The sequence below is a fragment of the Callospermophilus lateralis genome, chromosome 14 (assembly GCF_048772815.1).
Source record: "Callospermophilus lateralis isolate mCalLat2 chromosome 14, mCalLat2.hap1, whole genome shotgun sequence".
Taxonomy (NCBI): domain Eukaryota; kingdom Metazoa; phylum Chordata; class Mammalia; order Rodentia; family Sciuridae; genus Callospermophilus; species Callospermophilus lateralis.
In genome coordinates, this window is record NC_135318.1 from 79,586,613 (window position 1) to 79,602,666 (window position 16,054).

The 16,054-nt window shown below is 38.6% G+C and overlaps 1 pseudogene; it reads left to right on the forward strand.

The window, feature by feature from the left end:
* Positions 1-1,239: 1,239 nt before the first annotated feature.
* On the forward strand, positions 1,240-2,919 carry LOC143380545 (heat shock 70 kDa protein 13 pseudogene; annotated as a pseudogene).
* The last annotated feature ends 13,135 nt before the right edge of the window (positions 2,920-16,054 follow it).

The following is a 16,054-nucleotide window of genomic DNA, read 5'->3' on the forward strand; positions in this document are numbered from 1 at the left end:
GTGTGTGTACATATTTTTGTGTATATATGTATATATACACATGCACCCCCACACACACAATAGACTTACCTTCTCTTGAGATTTTTAAATTTCTAAATTGACAGTAGAAGCAAAAATTGCAACACTGTTTGAGTGTAGAGGAAATAAAACGATTATAAACAGGAAGGGCAATGATGTAAAGGGAGGTCAGGTTTCTATACTCATCTTGAACTTACAAATTGATGTCATCAGTAGATGATAGATTTACATATAATAAAACCTATGGCACCAACTTAAAAAAAAAAAAAACCTATGCAAAAAGATATCTTTAAAAACACTATTGCCTGGTGTGGTGGTGCACACCTGTAATCCCAGCATCTCTAGAGGCTGAGGCAGGAGAACCCAAGTTCAAAGCCAGCCTCAGCAATTTATTTATTTATTTTTTAAAAAAAATATTTATTTTTTTAGGTGTAGATGGACACACACAATGCTTTATTTTTATGTGGTGCTGAGGATCGAATCCGGGTCCCGCACGTGCTAGGCAAGCGCTCTACCACTGAGCCACAATCCCAGCCCCAGCCTCAGCAATTTAGTGAGGCCCTAAGCAACTTAGCAAGTTTTGTCTCAAAACAAACAGAAACACTACAAGTATAAGGGAATAAGAGAAATTGTTTAACAGAAAAAAAATTATTTTCGGTCTGATGGAAAGTTTCTAGAAATGGATAGGGTGATGATTGAAAAAGTAGCCCACCCGATGACAGGAAGAAAGAAGCTGGATACACAAAATCAAATGAAACATGCAAAACAGCTGTAAAAAGTGTAAAGGTGTCTTTACAAATATAGCAATAAAAATACAAAATTGGAAGAGTAAATCAATAATCATGACCCAACTACATGAGGTCTACAGAGGTTCATTGCAAATATAATGAAATGAGCAGGTTGAATGTAAAAAGACATATCATGCAAACATTAATTAAAAGAAAGCAAGAATTGCTCTATTACTACCACACAGTGAAGATTTCCAAGCAAAGAAAATTACCAGAGATCAAGGTGGAGGTTATATCATGAAGAAAAAGTTAATCCATGAAGAAGCATAGCAATTCAAAATATATATGCTCTACACAGGAAAGCTACAAAATAGAGTGAAAGAAAAAGAAAACAAAGAAATTGAAACAATATGTGAAGGAGAAATCGATCAATTCAAAATTATAAGAGACTTCAGCACCTGTTAACAATTGATAGACCTTCGGCGGGATTGTAATGGCTGAAGAGATGGCGATCTTAGGACTCAGCTGTTTAACTCTCCTATTGGCTGGCTACTTGGCACAACAGTATTTACCATTGCCTACTCCTAAAGTGGTTGGCATTGACCTGGGCATCACCTACTGTTCTGTTGGGGGTGTTTTTTACTGGCACGGGAAAAGTGAAGGTGATTCAAGATGACAGTGGGCCTGTCAGCACACCTAGCATTTGTCTTTTACTGATGGTGATGTGTGTGTGGGCTATGGAAGCTGAGAGTTGGCAGATTCAAATCCTCAAAACACAATGATGCCAAAAGATTCATAGGCAAGATTTTCTCTCCAGAAGAGCTTGAAGCTGAAATTGGCAGATACCCATTTAAGGTTTTTAAAAAAATGAATTGGTTGAGTTTTCTGTGACAAGTAATGAGACCATCACTGTTTCCCCAGAATATGTTGGCTCTCGACTAGTGTTAAAATAAATGGCAGAAGAATATCTTGGAATGCTGGTTGCTAATATGTCATTTTTGTACAAACAGGATTTGACTTAAAACAAAGAAATTCAACAATTGGAGCAGCCAACCTTGCAGGACTGAAGATCTGCGAATAATAAATGAGCTTCAGCAGCAGGACGGCCTGTGGTCTCCAGAAGGCTGAAGTCTTCCTTGTCTTGGTTATTGACCTGGGCTGGGGAACTCCAGAGGTGTCATTACTGAATAAACAAGGAGGGGTGTTTCTAACTTGAGCGGTGTCTAGAAACCATAAACATGGAGGACAGGACTTCAATCAGCGGTTGCTTCAGTACTTGTGTCAACTGGTGTACCAAACATGGCTTCCTCCATCTAGGAAAGAGGAAGTCCACAGACTAAGGTAAGCTGTGGGAATGGTCCAGTGAAATCTGACTGCATCAATCCTCCCAGAGATTAGTGTTGCCAACAGTGGAGGAAAAGAGGGGAAGGGAGCACAGAGTGATGACACCGAACTGCCAAAGGACAAACTTAACCCAGATGGCCATGCAAACAGACAGTTTGGACCTGGCCTTTCAGGAAAGAAAAGTGGAAAGTCAGGTTTTATTTGAAACAGAAATATCCTAGAAGCTCTTAAATGGCCTTAACGAAGATCTCTGCCAGAAAATACTCACACCCATTAAAAGAAGGCCACCTGGATGCAACTAGGCTGACAGGCTATTTTAGTAGGGGCTCTCCCTCGAGTCCTGGGATCCCAAGTCACCAGGAGTTCTTGGGAAAGGGTCCCAACCCATCTGTAGCCCCTGACCTGGCTGTGGTGGCAGGGGTGGCCAAGCAGGGATTGATGGAGGCTCGTGGCCTCTCCAAGTCAGTGTTTGAGACATCCGCAATAAGCATCTACAAAACCCAACTTCAGTTGAATTCTGGAGGAATGATGTGTGATCAAATAAAAAATATATGATCTTATCTGGTGAGCTCTTCCCCTTGATCAGAACACCTCCTCCAAAAAAGAAGATCGCTATCTAAAGGACCTCCCAGATTTACATAGAAGGCAATATTTGGACACAAGAAAATTTAACATAGCATTTTTTTTGAGAGGTCTCATTTCAGTACATACTTCTAAAATGACAAGAGTTGAAATAAAACTCTTACTGGAGGAGCATAGGTGGATATATTTTCTGGATTCTAGAAATAGATAACCATATGCACTTAACATTATATTCTGTAAACATTAAATAGTGCCAATAATAAGGTTTCCCAGTTCTTACTAAATTGTGTTAGTAGGAGCTGGTAATTTCTTTACTTGGTCATCACATGTAACTATAAATTTGAACTATACTTGAATGACAGTGTTGATGTCAGGTATTTACATTGGGAGGTAGGATTATTAAGCTGTATATATATTCAATAATGGCCATATATAAATTTACTTTTACAAATTCAGTGTCCAGTTATGTGTCATATGCACATATTCTGCATTTTCTAGATTATTTTAATATATTTCATGAATCCGTTTTTCTTTCTAAAATAGGTACAGATTTATTCAAACTTTTCTGTATAAGCTAGGAGAAATACCCAATTTATATTATAGTCCCTTCATCTACTGTGCATCATTCTCTGCTTGGATTTCCATGATTCTGCTTGACTAGAATACAATAGGGAATTATTCGTTGCATTCTTAAATTGTGCTAATGTCACAATAAAGTCATTGCTATATCATTTTTGTAATCCAAGATATGTGCAGATATTAGTAAATAGCATTAATTACCTATTGTGTTTCTGTTTTATTTCTTCATTTACATTTTCAGTGAGCTCTGGAAAACATAGCATGGATTTGAACTATAAAAGTTAACCTGATTCATTTTCATTGAGATTTTTTTCTCCATATTTTGTTTCAAATGAGGAAAAATGTATCAAACTATAAAAGCACTGTTATTATTCTGTATTATTTTTAAATAGTTATAATTGGATTTTAGCCATAAATTGGGGTGTGATGAGATCATAAAATTTGTGAATACTGGAAATAATTCTAACATAGAAGGCAATATGGGAAAAATTTCCAGAAATCAGCAATTGTAGAACTTGAGTATTTTGTTGTATGTTATTTTTAATGTTTTTTAGTTGTTGATAGACCTTTATTTTATTTATGTATTTATATGTGGTGCTGAGAATCGAAACCAGTGCCTCACACATGCCAGGCAAGTGCGCTACTGCTGAGCCCCAGCCCCAGCCCCTTGTTGTATTCTATTTATTTCCTTTAAGAAAAGCCACAGAGACCAAGTAAGTAAACAATAGCAGTTAGTTTCTATGATTCCGATGTTATTTGAAGATACTTATGTTTCTTTCCTTAGTGGAGACCTACTTCACATTAATATTCATAAATTTTATATCCTAGTCACCATTTTTTTTTAAGGCAAAGTGTATCTTCTTTTTCTGGTGTTGAACTTGAAAGATGTTGTTTCCAATCACTAAAGGTGAGAACCTAGCAAATATATTTCAATAATATCAAGACATTGAATAGTGTTAATATTTTTTCAGATATAAAAAGGAAAACATGGGCTGGGGATGTGGCTCAAGCGGTAGCGCGCTTGCCTGGCATGCGTGCAGCCTGGGTTCGATCCTCAGCACCACATACAAAGATGTTGTGTCCGCCAAAAACTAGAAAATAAATATTTTAAAAAAAATTCTCCCTCTCTCTCTCTCTCTCTCTCTCTCTCTCTCTCTCTCTTTCAAAAAAGGAAAATATTTCTTAGCAGTGAAATTGATTTTGAAACAAATTTTAAATATGTTTGTGTACAGAAAATATTTGTAGTAGGTAAATAAATTATAAAATTCTTATTTTAGAACTAATTGAGAATGCCAAAGGTGAATCTACCACTGCATTAGGAAAATATTCAAGTGTTCTCTTGGACTTTATGTAAATCTTAATAGATTAGAATTGAAAAATATCTTTGGGAAAGTCTTTGGGAAAAGTGTTCAGTCTCCATAGGGTATCAGTTTTGACCTAAAATATTTTAAGATTAAAAATTTGAATTTCTCAGATACCTGATATTGTTCTTAACAATCTGTTAACCTGTTAACTTTTTTTAAAAAGAAGTAATGTGCAAAACAGGGCAGCTAATCACACAATAAAATTGGAATTTTAATAATTTGACTCTTCAAAAAATAGAATAGCAGTGTTGGAATTTTAGGGCAGTAGATTAGCATATTCTCTAGTATAATTATACCTTTAAATAAAATGAAGGAATGTCTGTCTTCAATCATATTGTAGGGCTCTCAATATATACATAATCTTGACATTAATGTAATTATTTATTTTAATTATTTATTTTTTTGAATATTTGTTTTTCAGTTTTAGATGGACACAATATCTTTATTTTTATTTTTTTATGGTGCAGAGAATCGAATCCAGTGCCTCACACATGCTAGACGAGCGCTACCACTTGAGCCACATCCCTAGCCCCCAACGTAGTTTATTTAAAAGATAAGAATGCATCCTGAAAAGGGTCATTTATTAATAATAATCTGAAGTTGTTTTTCATGAAACAAACTTTTTAGTTGTATATTTGGCTGGTGTTTTTTTCAAGTACATAACAAAATTCTAAATGTCTTATAATTACAGTATGTGAGTAATTTATTTTGTATCCGGAATGTTTCAGTACTATGTTTTTATCAAACCACCAACTTATCAACAGATAACTGTGTAATGTGTGCTGAATATTATAGTATTGTGCAAAACAGATTGTGCCTCTTAAATATGTGTGTGTACAGGTAATTCATGTTTTAATGTAAATAAATACCACCTTGCAGTTTGTTTTACAAAAAACAGTTGAGGGCTGGGATTGCGGCTCAGCAGTAGAGTGCTCACCTAGCATGTGCAAGGCCCTGGGTTCAATCCTCAGCACCACATAAAAATAAAATAAAGGTATTGTGCCCAACTACAACTAAAAAATAAATATTAAAAAATAGTGTTAAAAAACAATTGATAGAACAACTACACAGAAAATCAGTTAAGAATAGAACTCAACATCATCAAAGGATTTAATCAACATTTATAGAGCATTCCATTTAACGGCAAACTGCACTTTCTTTTTAATTTTTTTTCTTCTTCTTAGTTACACATGACAATCGAGTATATTTTGATAGACAACATACATGGAACACACCTTCCCATTTTGTGGTTGTACATGTTGTGACATCACACTGGTAGTGTACTCATAAGAACATAGGAAAGTGGTGTCCAAGAACACACATTAGGTGCTCATGGAACATACACTGAGATAGATCATCTCCTGGAACGTAAACCTCAACAAAGTTAAAAGAATTGATATTAGATACTAAGTATGTCCTCTGAGCACAACGGAATCAAACTAGAAATAAATGGCAGAAATTTAACAGGAGAATCTCCAAACGTTGGCAACAAAACACTTAAATAATCCATGTGTCAAACCAGTTGTGATGCTGCACAACTGTGATCCCAGCAATTTGGGAGGCTGAGGCAGGAGGATAGAAATTTCAAGACCAGGCTGAACAATTGAGCAAGACTCTGTCTCAAAAGATAAGAAGGGTTGGGGGTGTAGTTCAGTAGTAGAGCACCCCTGGGTTCAATCCCCAGTATCAAGTAATAATAATAATACATGTATCAAGAAGTCTCACTCAACTCAAAATACTTAACTCCAAAAAAAAAAAAAACAAAAAAAAAAACCCAAATAACCCAGTCAATAAGTGGGCTAAGGAACTGAACAGACACTTCACAAAAGAAATAGAATCAATCAACAAACATGAAAAAACATCTATCATCTTTAGCGGTTTGAGAAATGTAAATGAAAACTACTGTAAGATTTAATTTCACTCCAATCAGAATGGCAATTATCAAAAATACAGGCAACAGTATGTGTTGGCGGGATGTGGGGAAAGCGGTACACACATTTGTTGATGGTGGGTCTGTAAATTGGTGCAACCAGTATGGAAAACGGCATGGAGATTCCTCAGAAAACTTGAAATGGAACCACCATTTGACCCAGCTATTCCACTCTTGGGTATATACCAAAGGACTTATACTAAAGGACTTAAAATCAGCATATTATAGTGATGTAGCCACATCAATGTTTATAGCAGCTCAATTCACAATAGCTAAGTTATCCAACAAACCTAGATACCCTTCAACAGGTGAATGGGTAAAGAAAATGTGATACATACACACAATGAAATATCATTCAGCCTTAAAGAAGAAATTATGGCATTTGCAGGTAAGTGGGTGGAGCCAGAGAATATCATGCTAAGTGAAATAAGCCAAACCCAAAAAACCAAAGGCTGAATGTTTTCTCTGATAAGTGGATGCTGATCCATAGTGGGGGAGGAGGTAGGAAGAATGAAGGAACTTTGGATTGTGTGGGGAGTTGGGGGGGTGCGGGCAGTGAGGAGAGAGGAGGGGAGTTGGGGATGGGAAGGGCAGTAGAATGAGATGTTATTGCCCTATTATGTATGATCACACACTGGAGTGACTCTTCACCGTGTGCAGCCGGAGGAGGAGAAGCTGTGCTCCATTGTGTACAATGTGTCAAAATGCATTCTGCTGTCAGGTATAACTAATTAGGACAAATGAAAAAAGAAAATCTAAAAAATAAAAAGAAAGAAATCTCACCTCAAGAAAAAAAAAAAAACTAACCCAAAGCAAGCAAAAGGAAGGAAATAATGAAAAGAGACCAATGAAATTGAAAACAAAAACAGAAGAGAAGATTAATAAAGCAAGATTAACAAACCTCTAGCAAAATGGACAAGAATAAAAGAACACACAGATCAGCACTATCAGACATGACTCAGGCCAGCACTGTAGACCCTGCTGAGATTAAAAGAATGATAAAGGAATGCTCTGCAGCTCTACACATGAAGCCACAGCACAGGCAAAATGAACCTTGGGGGCCGAAATACACAAATGACCACAGTCACTAGCCACGGAACACAAGGTAGATGCCCAAATCGGGGACGTTGGGTTCATGATTTTAAAGTCTCAGAAAAGAAAAGAAACCTCCAGGCTGCTGCAGTTTCACTAGAGAATTCTGCTAGACCTTTAAAGTAGGGTTAAAACCAAGACTCTACAATCTCTTCTAGAAAATAGAAGAGGAGGAATACTTTTCAGCTCACTGCATGAAGCTGGTGTTACCCTAATACCAAAACCAGACAAAGCACACCAAAAGAAAACTTCAGATCAGTATTCTGCATGATATATATATCAGTGGATTGAACCTAGCAATATAAAAAAAGAATTATATGCTATGACCTAGTGGAGTTTATTGTAAATAAATGGAGAAACATACCATGTTCCTGAGTTGGAAAAATCAATATAATGAAAATATCAATTCTCCCAAATTGATTATGGTAGGTTTAATTCAGAAGGAAGTATCAAGGAAGATGTTTTATAACGTAGACAAGCTCACTGTAAAATTTGTATAGAGAAATGTGATCCCTTGAAAGCTAAGACAAGTCTGAAGAAAATACAGTAAGAAGAACCACGTTAGTTTCAATATAGCTCTACAGCAACCAAGACTGTGTGGTACTGACTCCGGCACAGAGATCAATGGGATAGAATAGAGACTACAGAAATGGGCCTACACAACACAGGCACAATCTGCACGCCTATGATTCCAGCTATTCCAGAGGCTGAGGCAGGAGGATTGCAAACGTGAGGCCAGTGTCAGAAACTTGATGAAGCTCTGTCTCAAAAAGGGCTGGGAATGTTGCTCAGTTATAAAGTGCCCCTGAGTTCATATTGTGAGACCCCAATATGAAAAAGAAGCAGCAGCTCACTCTTTTTTTCAAAAATTAACTCAAAATGTATCACTGACTTAAATAGAAAGCATTTAATATAAAATGTAAGATTTTTTTTAAAATCAGTGAATATTTTTAGGATTTAGAGTTAAGTAAAGAGTTCTTGGATTTGATACCAAAAGACAATCTATAAAATGAAAAATTTATAAACTCAAAATTATCTAAATTAAAAGCTTTTTCTACAAAAGATATTGAAAAGAGAATTGGGAAAAATGAAGTACTGAGAATATATTTGCAAACCATATATCTGACAACTTGTATCTAGAACATACAAAGAACTCATAAAACTCAAAGCAAAAGGAAAAAAAAAACTAATCCAAAGAAGGTAAAGGACAAGAACATACATTTAACTAAAAAGAATAAGCAGGTAGCACATGAAAAAATACTTAATAATTATTATTTACTAACAAAATACAAACTGAACCACAACGAGATATTACTACACACCTATCAGGATGACTAAAACTAAACACATGACATACTGACACTGTGAAGGCTGCAGAGAAAGTGGGGTCACCTGTACATTGCTGGTGGGAATGAAAAATAATACAACCATTCTGGAACAGAGCATGGCAGGTGTTTTGACAAAACTAAATACGTACTTACTCTGCAACCTGGCGGTTACATTCTTAGGCACTTATCCCAGGGAAATGAAATTTTATGTTCTCACAAAACCTTATATACAAATGCTTGTATAAGCTTTATTTGTAATAACCCCAAACAGAAAATAACCCAGATGTCCTTCAGTGAGTGGACAGTCATACAGATCTGGTACCTCCATGCCATGGAACATGACCACATAGACGGATCTCAAGGGCATTATGCTAAGTTTAAAAGCTGGCCTTAAAGCTTCCTATTACATAGTATTCTTGAAATGACAAAATAGTAGACAAGGAGAGTGGATTGGTGGTTGCCAGAGACTAGGGATGGTGGGTGGGAGGAAAAGGGCTAAAAGAGCATGGCATGAGGGGTCCTTGGGGTGGGACTGTTACATATTTTGCTTGCACATGTGATGGAAATAAAATGCAAATGAGAGCGCAGGACACTGAGCAAGCTCAGTGGGTGGTGCCAGTGTCTGTTCCTGGTCGTGCTGTGATTATGCAAGGTGCTATCACCTGGGACACTGGTGGAGGGTGTGTGAGATCCCTGCATCACTTCTTACAACTATACGCAAATATACAAATGCCTAAAGAAATTGTTTTAAATGGCTTTCTGAGGGTAGTAGTAATGAAGGCAAAAGGCAGCCACTCTTTTTATGTCTTAATTATTTTATCTACAGACTTTCTGTCTTTGGTGTTGCTCTAATTTCTTTTACACTTAATTTCCCTGTTTTTCTGTTGTCCCTGTTTTTCTTATTAAATAATCAATAGTATATCTGTGTCTGATACGAGACTAAAGTTGCATTTAAATATAGAAACTTGCTGTGGATCTCCACAGGGATCATCCCCACTGTCCCCAGAGCAGCAGACTCCATTGAGGTTGTCAGGCACCCTGAGTGGCCAGCCTGCAGGCACCAAATAAACTGTGCTTTTGCAATGCCTTCCTTACTAATCCTCTAAATCACCTCATGTGTTAAAACAAATAAAGTGACTTCTGAACCTCATGTGTTAAAACAAATAAAGTGACTTCTGAACCTCTGTCATTACCCTTGGTTCAGAATAAAGTATGACTTTCTAGAAAGAGTAATGACTCACTAGAGTTCCGGGAGGGCGTTTTGAGCAGCAGAATTAAGGGTCAGAATACGCACAAGACCACAGCCAGAGACTGCAGACTCTAGGGAGGAATGATAAAATAATAAAAAAGAGAGGGACAGTGGCGGTCTGTACCGTAGACCTAAGCACATGCCATTCATCTGCCTGGCCTGCCGTCCCCCGTCCTCCAATCCTGCTCAGGTGTCCACACCTGAGCCAGGGCTATTCTCATCCCCAGGCTGTGCCACTTACATGAACAGGTGTACTTCCATCGCAGTATGTAAAATGGTCAGAGCCACTACAGTGTTACCATCGAGAACTTGACACAAGAGGTGCAGTGGTGCGTGCCTATAATTCCAGGGTGCAATCCCTACTACCGCCAGGGGAAAAAAAAAAAAAAAAAAAAAAAGGAGAACCAGAACAACTGTGACACCAAACTGAGCTTGAACTCAGCTGTGTGACGGTGAGCCAGTTATTTAATGTCTTGTTGGGACCCAATTTCCTCATCTACAAAATGGCAGTAGTTTCAGTGCTTACCTCACAGAGTTGTAAAGATTCATCTGTACAGGTACAATGCTTGGAAGGCACCCTACTCGGAGCAAGCACTCTGTGTGAGCTGTGATTCTATCTGTGTGACGTAATTAGACCATAAACTATTTGAGCCAGTGTGAATTATTTATTCTCCTGGATTATTCCCCAACTGCTCTGAGGCCTAATGCCTTAACAGATGCTCTCCTGCAGTGGCCGTGGGCCTGGACTCTGGGAGCCCACAGGTGGGCCATCGTCAGGTGTTGCTGGGCCCATTGGTCACCTGGAGATTCCTCTGGGGGGCAGAGTACCCAGGGTCACCCACGTGGTTTGGGCAGGACGGGGTCCTTACAGGTTGTTGGACTTGCTGCAGTTGCTCTCTAGCTGCTGGTCAGAGCCACCCCCAGCCCTCTGTAGGGCCAGGGAGTGCAGCTGGCTTCCCTGGAATGAGCCCACCAGGCAGGCACCCAGCATGCAGCCCACCTCAGAGCGACTCACCCCTATGGCATTGTATTTGCTAAAAGCCAGTCGTTGGATCCAGGCCACAATCCAGGTGAGCGAGGGACAGGGCAGGAGGAGGCAGGATCCCTGGGAGCTGTCTGGAGGCTGCCCACAGCTCTGCCTCCTGGACTGAGGGTTCACGTTCAATTCACAGGCCACATGCACCTGCTGCCTCGCTCTGTAGGTAGAAAATAACTTTATGATAGTCATAAAGCGCCACTTTTTCTTATTCATTTGAACAAAAGAGAAAGGGTAATGTTTTTCTTCATTATGAAGGAAAAGTACAGAATCTTATGTCAGTAACACTTAAACTATATGACTTTTTTTTTTTTTTTTTTGTACTAGGGATTGAACCCAGGGACCCAGGGGTGCCTAACCACTGAGCCACATCCCCAGCCCTTTTTATATTTTAATACAGCTCTCACTAAGTTGCTTAGGACCTCATTAAGTTGCTGAGGCTGGTTTTGAAGTTGCAATCCTCCTGCCTTAACCTCCCAAGCTACTGGGATTACAGGCATGCACCTCCATGCCCAGATATGTGAATAAAATGCTATAAATCAAAACGCAAAGAATAAGACTTTCCTTAGAGCTGGGGTTAAAGTCCAGTGGTGGAATATGTACCTGGCATGTGTGAGGCACTGGGTTCGAGCCTCAGCACCATATAAATAAATAAAATAAAGTTATTTTTTAAAAAAGTAAATTAACCCTTAAAAAATAAGATTTTCCTTAGATATTATTTTTTAAATTTTCGATATTTATGATAATAACAACATTTAAACATTAATTACTTTATTTCACTTCCATGTTTGACTTGAGTTGAAGATACCCCAAGAGATCAGAACATAAAACCTACTTTTGCATCTTAAATTTCAAATAATTTCAACTGTGTAATTCTGTTTACAGTGGGTTTGGGACACCAAGAAATGTGGATGATCTAACCTCCTTTTCCCAAATCACCTCCTTGTCACGGCTGCCTAACGAGGTGCAACCAACAGGACGCTATGCCTACAGCTATCCCCCAGGTCCACGTGGAAGGCAGAGCAGCTGTGTGCCCCGCCCTGTGCCCCTTGCTCTCTGACCCTCCTCTCCAGGACACACCTTTCCCTAGACATGACAGAAGCCATACCACCCACAGTGTTGCAGAGGAGTCTCTGGCTGGGGTCCACAGCAGCCTTGTCACTGCAGAGAGAGTTCAAGGGGAGCAGCCACCCCTCAGGGTCCTGGGGGTTGGTTGCAGGAGCCCACAGGACACCAAGCCCTGAGGTCTGTGCTGTTCCAGTCCTTGCATGCACTGGCGTGGTGTGGCGGGGGACCCACACAGATGCTCTGACTCTTCAGGTGATCGCTGGATGACTTACAACACCAATGCTACATAGACAGTTGTTAGTCTGTGTTAGGGGAAATGGCAAGGGGAAAGGTGGTACCTGTCTGTACCTATGGACGTGTCTTCCTGTACATTCTCTATGTTGAATTCACAAGTGTGAACCCATCCTGGGTGGAGGACTAGATGTATTTTGGTGGCACAATGACAAAAATCCATTTTTCTGGTTCCCAGTCCATTGAGCCTGAACTTTTTTTTTTTTTTCTTTTTAAAACTGAGACTTTGAGACAACATTACATGTTTAGGCTTGAATTATACTGGAAGTTCTGAGGCTATTCCTGAACAGTACTTCCAGGGCTCTCTTGCGCTCTGACTTGTTAGATCCAATTATCTTCCCATCCCTCTATTACTGACCCCATTGTTCTGGAAACTGCTTCCTGGTCAGCCTTCAGTCCTGATCTAAACGGATCACCTGATTTTCTCTGCTTGCTTCTGCCCCAGCCCTCTGCTAACTGAATGCCTTCCTCCCCACCACTGAAATCTGATCCCACTCCTCTGAGCTTAGAAACATGACTTAAATCATGTTTCTCCACTCAAAGCCTCCCCACTCTGGATTTTTCTTGTTGATTAAATTGTCACTACTTATTTTGATTTTTAACCAAATACTCTATATTCAGTTAAACCTTCTGAATGTGCATCCACCCCAAAGCTGACACCTCAGGATATTTGTTTTGCAAGTTCAGAGCTTTGGAGATTAAGTAGGCCATGAAAGGGGAGTGAGTCCTGCAATTGCTGTGCCATGTCACCAAGTGGTGGCAAACAGTGCTGCCACACATTCTCAGCACGAAGGGCACAGGAGCTAAGAACACTTTTCCTGAATCAAATGGTAGGTTTCTGCCTGATCTTACTTCAAAACACAAGTTTCAAAACATAGTAGAGAAACAGTTAAAATCACTTCCAATTAGACAGCCACCTACAGGCAGTACCTCTGTAGAGCAAGCATCTGTGGGTGCGTGCATGGGGACACGCGTGTGTGGGGACACACTGTAGGACACAGACAAGTTCTTTTCTATGGTTTCTTAATTATTTCCAAAACTCTGAAATTTTCAAAATTTGCTGTTTTCACATAGTCTAAAATTTCAAGTTTACTACTTTGCTGGCAAGAGTTTTATGTGACTACTCTTGAGGCTCAGAAGTGGAAATATTCATGATTCTGAATGAAATTGTGACACAATAGGTTTGGGTTGTTTTGTTTTTTTCCCACTCTTCCTTGACTTTTCCTCGCACTTTTTTCTCCGGTCATTTTTCCATATTAAATACATAAGTCACTATTTCAAATTGAGGAGAAAAAAATTCTTGTTGCATATTTTCCAGTGAATAGAATACAGCATTCAACCACTGAGAAAAATTCAACTTAATTAGAATACAGCATTTAACCACTGAGAAAAATTCAACTTAATTTTACTCTCCCATGGCTGTAGTTTTGGTAATTTTTATTTACTGACCTGAGTTACTAATTTAACAACTATCACCAGCTTTCTTTGACTGTCAGGCACAAGTGTGCATGTGTGTGTGTGGGGGGGTTGCTTTATACTAAATATAAAGTGACAGTATCCTTGTTGGGAACAGAAAAGCGATAGGTTTCATCATACTCAAAAACCAAATTGTAAGTTTCTATATAATTTTCTCTTCCTTGCACCTCTCTCACTTTAGCACTAGTGTTTAAATAGTATAGTAGTACTGAATTAAAATTCTGTTCTATAATTCAAACATTAGAATGTATCAGTTCACTGACTGTTATGGAAAACCTATTGTTTACCATTAATATTAGCCCTACTCATATCCATTTATCTACTGAAAATGAAAATTTTAATTATAAGGCTAATGAATGATTAGTAATTGAATAAATGACATTTAATATCTGTTGGTGAAGGTTCAAGATGGTTAAACTGCTAATTTCTCAACACAGTATCCTTATACACACACAAAGAAAAGGACTTCAACAGACTCATTTTCTTCTGTGATGAGAGTCTTATTTTCTCTTTATAATCAAGTGCCTAAAATTCATGACTCAATAAACTCCTAGAAAAGAAGGAACACAGCATGGATCCAATGGCTCCCAGGAACGGAAGCACTATAACAACCTGGCCTTCCTCTCCTTTCACCCAGCCCTCTGGACCCAGAGGAGTTGGGTGGCAGGGCTGCTGTATTAATCATCTATTGCCACGCAACAAATGATCCCAAAACTCAGCGGCTTAAAGTGGAAAACATTATTTCACAGTTTTGGACATTCAGGAATCCAGGTGTGATGACGTGGTAGATGACACTGGATCAGATTCTGGAAAATAGATGATTCTTTTTATTGCATTTTTCACATATTATGTATTGTAATTCTATATCATAGGCAACTACAAACAAGTAGCACACTTAATTTTGCGTGACCATTACATTTCCCTAGAATGTCTTGTTCCATTGTAATTTCAAGTCTCTTGTGCACAATATTGCATTATTATATTTTAATGTTTGTATAACTCGCCATGTTATCACCTCTCACATCACTGATAATGTTAATTAGCTTATTTCCTTTGTTTCCTGATTGCTTTAGCTAGAGGTCTATTTTATTAATTTTCTCAAAGAAACCGATTTGAGGTTTACGGATTTTCTCGACTGTTTTTCTGATTTTGTTTCATTCCTTTTTGCTCTGGGTTTTATTATCTCCTTTCTTCTGTGCACTTTGGGCTTAATCTTCTTTTCCACTCCTTGAGCTGAAGCTACTGGCCTGAGCGTGTTCTGGTTCTAGGACAGGTGTCCCATGTGGTAGGCCTGCTCTTCCACACTGCTCTGGGGGCACCCCAGACAGCCTGAGATGTCATGTTTTCCTTTCCATTCAGTGCAGAATATTTTCCAACCTCCCCTTGATTCTTTCTTCAACACTTTAGTTACTTGGTTCCCAAATGTTTTTGAGATTCCCACAGATGTCTCAGCATTGCTAGTTCAACTCAGTGGTGATCAGAAGGCATCCTTCATATGACCTGAACTCACTTTACCTTACTGACCCCCTGCTATTGACCCCAAACATAGCATATTTTGACAAAAATTTCCACGGGTACCTAAACCGTACATTCTGATATTGCTGGCTAGAGTGATCAATCAGTGGAAATCAAATGACATCATTTGCTGGTGACTTGGTGGTAGAATTCCATGACTAAAACAGTAGCTTCCAAAGTGGCTTTATGCACCTGGAAGATATGCAGAATGATCTCTTGGAGTCCAGAAGAAAAAGTTACATGTAACTGATTTAATATATAATATACAATTTACAATAAAGATGAGTCAAGAAATTAAGCTTGTTAGTATTTACAGACTGATACTGTCACACACCTTTTTAAAATTTTTTTTAGTTGTAGATGGACTCAACACCTTTATTTTGTTTATTTAGTTTTATGTGGTGCTGAGGTTCAAACCCAGTGCGTCACACGTGCTAGGCAAGTGCTCTACTGC